The 5364-nt window shown below is 36.7% G+C and overlaps 1 pseudogene across 1 annotated transcript; it reads left to right on the top strand.

Moving 5' to 3' along the window:
- The first annotated feature begins 220 nt into the window (after positions 1–220).
- On the top strand, positions 221–3645 carry LOC111290681 (AP-3 complex subunit delta pseudogene; annotated as a pseudogene). Its single transcript, XR_016346405.1, has one exon. The product of XR_016346405.1 is annotated as an AP-3 complex subunit delta pseudogene (transcript).
- The last annotated feature ends 1719 nt before the right edge of the window (positions 3646–5364 follow it).

The following is a 5364-nucleotide window of genomic DNA, read 5'->3' as shown; positions in this document are numbered from 1 at the left end:
CTTGAATTGAATGGATAGGACGGAGGGAGGAAGCAAGAGATATTAGTTTTATAAAAAAAATTAAAATTTAATATTAATTATACTAATGATGATGTTTTTCGCAATTTAAAACAAAAGGAGTATATTATTTTTAGGATACTAATAAATAATGGAGTAATTAATTACTATATTAATAATTTCGTTGACAAATTCCTTTGATTCTGATATTTATCTTTGTTTAAAGTTACATCGTAAAACATCTCTCATCAAATCATAGGAAGCTAGCTTTAAATCCCAAATTTCCCACGTATAACAAAAACCCCAAATTTTGCCAGTATTTTCCGTACAACCAAACAAACCTGTTTTTGTGAGGTACCACATTCGTATTCGATTAACACGATGAATACCATCATCCTCTGTCGTTTCTTTCATTAAAATAATAATTAACAAAAAATTAAAAAAAAAAACACTCCTTCGTTCTCCAACCCAAAATTCCCAGCGAATTTCTCTTCTCCCTTCCATTGCTCCTACCCAAAAACCTCCTATATTCCAATGCCAAATTCCATCAAATAACCCGAAATTGTCAAACACCAAATCTCCTTTTCCCCAATACTTGGCAATGTCAGGTCCATCACTAATGGATTCCCTGTTTCAACGCACCTTAGAGGACCTAATCAAAGGCCTAAGGCAACAACTGATCGGTGAACAAGCTTTTATTTCGAAAGCCCTGGAAGAAATCCGTAAAGAAATCAAATCCACTGACCTCTCAACCAAATCCACAGCTCTCCTGAAACTCTCCTACCTTTCCTCCCTTCACTTCCATGACATGTCGTTCGCAACTTTCCATGCCTTGGAAGTCCTCTCTTCCCCTCGTTTTTCCCACAAAAAAATCGCTTACCATGGAATCTCACTTTCCTTCCATGATTCCACCCCTGTTCTTCTCCTTATAACTAATCATCTGCGTAAGGATCTTACCAGTACAAATGAGTTTGAAGTAAGTTTATCTCTACAATGCTTATCTAGAATTGCTAATGTTGATCTTGCTAGAGATTTGACCCCGGAAGTTTTCATTTTACTGTCTAGTAATAAACTTTATGTCCGAAAGAAGGCAATAGCTGTAGTTTTAAGGGTTTTTGAGAAATACCCTGATTCTGTTAGGGTGTGTTTTAAACGTTTGGTTGAAAATTTAGAGAATTCGGATCCTCAGATTTTGTCTGCTGTTGTCGGGGTGTTTTGTGAACTTGCTTGTAAAGATGCCAGATCATATCTTCCATTGGCACCTGAATTTTATAAGATTTTGGTTAATTCCAAAAACAATTGGATTTTGATTAAGGTGCTGAAGATTTTTACGAAGTTGGCTTCTTTGGAACCAAGGTTGGCGAAACGGGTTGTTGAGCCGATTTGTGATCATATGAGAAGAACTGGAGCGAAGTCCTTGTTGTTTGAGTGTGTCCAGACTGTCGTTACTAGTTTGAGCGAGTATGACTCTGCTGTGAGGCTTGCGGTGGGAAAGATTCGTGAGTTTTTGGTGGATGAGGATCCGAATCTCAAGTATCTTGGATTGCGGGCTCTTTCTATTGTAGCACCAAAGCACTTGTGGGCAGTGTCAGAAAATAAGGAAGTTGTGATTAAGTCATTGAGTGATGCAGATCCTAACATTAAGATTGGGTCATTGCGACTTGTGATGGCAATGGTGTCTGAACATAGTGTGGCTGAAATTTCCAGAGTTTTGGTCAATTATGCTCTTAAATCTGATCCTGAGTTTTGTAATGAGATTCTTGGTTCTATTTTATCAACTTGTTCTAGGAATTTATATGAGATTATTGTTGACTTCGATTGGTATGTATCTCTTCTTGGGGAGATGTCAAAAATCCCACATTGCCAGAAGGGAGAAGAAATTGAAAATCAGCTAATTGATATTGGTATGAGGGTCAAGGATGTTAGGCCAGAACTTGTTCATGTCAGTCGTGATCTGCTGATTGATCCTGCTTTACTTGGAAATACTTTCTTGCATAGGGTATTATCTGCTGCTGCTTGGGCATCTGGAGAATATGTTGAGTTTTCAAGAAACCCTTTAGAACTTATGGAAGCACTATTACAACCTCGCACTTGTTTGTTGCCCCCACATATTAGGGCAATTTATATTCAGTCTGCCTTTAAAGTGTTAGTTTTCTGTCTAAGTACTTACCTTATGCAATGGGGAAGTACTGCTTCCTCTGCATCTCCTGATAATTTACGTTCAGGAGTTTCAGCATCTGTGTCCTACGAATCATTTGACAATCTGTCTGTTGAAAATGGTGCAGATGCTACTGTTACACGTGGGCAGACATATACCTCTGCTTCTATCACCAATGAATCCATTTTAAACCTGTTGAATCTGGTTGAATTGGCTTTAGGCCCTCTATTCGAAAGCCCTGATGTGGAAGTACAGGAGAGAGCCCGGAATGTGCTTGGCTTTATTGACTTGACAAAACTAGAATTACTTAATTCTTCAGTTCAAGGGGAAAAGGATTTAGAGAGAAGAGGAGTGGAATGTTCCAAAACCATTGAGCTGATGCATGACGCCTTTTCCAAGGAGCTTGGTCCTGTCTCTTTAAGCGCCCAGGGAAAAGTTTATCTACCAGATGGGTTAATGCTTGTGGAGAACCTTGTTGGCATGGAAATGATCTGTGCTGATATTGAACCACCTTCATCAAACTTATTTTCTTTTGGAATTCCATATGAGGAGAAGGATGGTGTTTCTTTCTCTAACCTTCAGATCGAAGCAGACTCTGAGGAATCAAATGAGGCCACATCTCTGTTAGCTGAGCATCGTAAGCGCCATGGGTTATATTATCTTCCTTTGGGGAAGAGTGAAATAATTTCAAATGATTATCCTCCTGCCAATGACCCAACATTACAGGGTAATATCAATGATAATGCTGATGATCTTGTTAAACTTACTGAGGAATCACTTGTCCCAAAGAGAAAATCAAATCATGCCAAGCCTAGGCCCGTGGTGGTGAAATTGGATGAAGTGGATGCAAAACCAGTTGGAGTGAAGAAGGCCGAGTACAAGGATGATTCACTTTCAGGTGCTGTACGTGATTTTCTTTATGGTATGAAAGATATGGTACCCACTTCATCTCAAAGCAACCTTCCTGGTAAGGCATCTAGCAAGAGAAAAGGAAAGGAAAAACAACATACAGATCCTCATGTGGAAACAAAAGGAAATTTAGTTGATTATGGAAATCCTAGTTCAAGAAGGAGAAAACACCGTAGTCATGGTAAAGAGAGAAAACATAGAAGTGCAAGGGAGAAGAATGCTGAGGAAAGAGAAGATACTGGTCAGAAAGAAAAAGAGAAGAGTAGTTATTGCCATGGCAGGCATAAATCTCGACAAAGAGCTGAAGAGCCTTTGAATGTTTCTGCACAAACAACCGTGATTCCTGATTTCCTTTTATAGCATTAAAACATTTTTATCCAGTAGAAACAGCTTTACGGAATTGGCCTTTTATATCCTCTGTATTCGTCCTTCTTGCATGCTGAGGTTAGTTCTTCTGTAAATCTATACTTTCTGTTTTATTTGGGGTTTGTGGTATATTGAAATTTGAACATTGGGATTGGTTTAAATGTTACACATTACGAAATTCAATCTTGTGAAGTAAAGTTTCAATTTTGAAACATTCTGGCCCCTGAGACCTAAAATGAATATATTCTCTATATGTTAAAGTTTTGAGTTTAGAAATCTCTCTCTATGTTTCAAGTTTGAGTGTTATTTTGCTTTGAGCTTTCTGTTTCTTCCAATCTCATTGTTAGTACTATGTTACCAGGATATAATGTCTATATCTTATGCATGTACTTATGGTAGATGTGGAAATCATCATCATCACAGTCACACTATTCAGTCAGCAAATTATGCATTACTCCCCATGATATAATATCTACATGCCTTGCACGTTTTAGTCTTAAATGAGGAAATCATCAGCTTCATTGTCATATCATTCAGTCAACAAATTAGGCTTTACTGACTCAATGCTACAAGTGCTTCGCACACTAACAATCTAAAGTTTTTGTTAAAGTTACTTTTCATTTTTTCTAGGATATTGCTGAGGACTTAATACTAAAATTGTGGTGTTTTTTCTTGTTCTCGCATTGCCTCCACCAAGAAGATGTTAGTTAAGCTCATCCTGCTGATTTTGTTGGTACTAATTGTTTATTTTAGGGATAAACTTGTTCAGGTTAGTTTAGCAGCATAAATTTTGTTACTGCATTTATTTCTCACTTTGTTGTTTAGCATGTTGAATTTCTGACATTTTTCACATCCTAATGGAAGGAATTTTATGAGCATACTGTCAAATATCTGTTAGATCCGAACCCGAAGCTTAGCTTAGTTTGTTCATGTAACCATCTTTAAGAGGTGGCATCTAGTAGGTTTGGGGTTTGAATCCCAGCACCTGTAATCCTTTTTCTTATCCTTGGCTGTGGCCTTCTATGTTAAAAAAAAAAAAACTGTTAGATCCGTGGAAGTTTGCTGTTGGAAACAAAATCGTCATCTCATTTCTTTCTTGGACCCTATATTTAAAAGAACTTGCATACATTCATATATACATATATATGTATGTAAGTATGTTTGGATGGATGTATGTGTATTCATTGCTTATGCATTCCAGTTTTCTTGTAAATTATTTTTTCTTGTGCTCTCTTAATATATTGGGATCAGAAGAAGTTACTCATTATCTAGCATCTTTCTTTCTTTTTTTCCATCCTACCTATCCCCACCTCTGAAATTTGATCATTTAGCTTTTTTTTTAGTTGTGGAATCGTGTAGTCACGCATGCGCAGGGCTGAATTTTGTTCCAAAGATTATGTGCAGTTGAGTTATGAATTAGAGGATTAATTCCTGTTCTTTTTCTTGTTTTGGCACATATGAATAAGTCTTTAAGAGATTTGAGCCTTTATCTTAGTCCTCGTCATCAACCCTTAGCCACTTATCTCCATGGTTTGACAAATTACAATCTTGCAACTCGACTGGATGCAAACTCAATCAGAATTATCCCCAGGTCCAGATTTAAGATTGTAACTACCATCGTAAGACAGGGTACGGGATCCAACAAGATTTTTTTTCAAGTATGCACTTATAATATATAAAAATTATTTATGGGGTTATCAATTTTATCGACCAAATAAAATATTTATGAAAAAAATTTGGGGTTGTCTAGAGAGAAATTTTTTTCTAATTTTCTAATTTTTTAATTTTTGAAGTATTCATGAGAAACTTTTTGGGAGTGTTTTTTCCTTAAAATTTTCCATTTTTTTTTCCATTTTTGGGAGTCAAATGAACACCTTACATCACAATGTAGATCCAGCACTGTAAAAGACTATATGATTTAGGTATGGTAGCTA

This window comes from Durio zibethinus, chromosome 11 (assembly GCF_047325235.1).
Source record: "Durio zibethinus cultivar Kanyao isolate XHJ-2024 chromosome 11, ASM4732523v1, whole genome shotgun sequence".
NCBI lineage: Eukaryota > Viridiplantae > Streptophyta > Magnoliopsida > Malvales > Malvaceae > Durio > Durio zibethinus.
The sequence above is the reverse complement of the archived record's forward strand: the minus strand, read 5'-3'. Positions and strand labels throughout refer to the sequence as shown.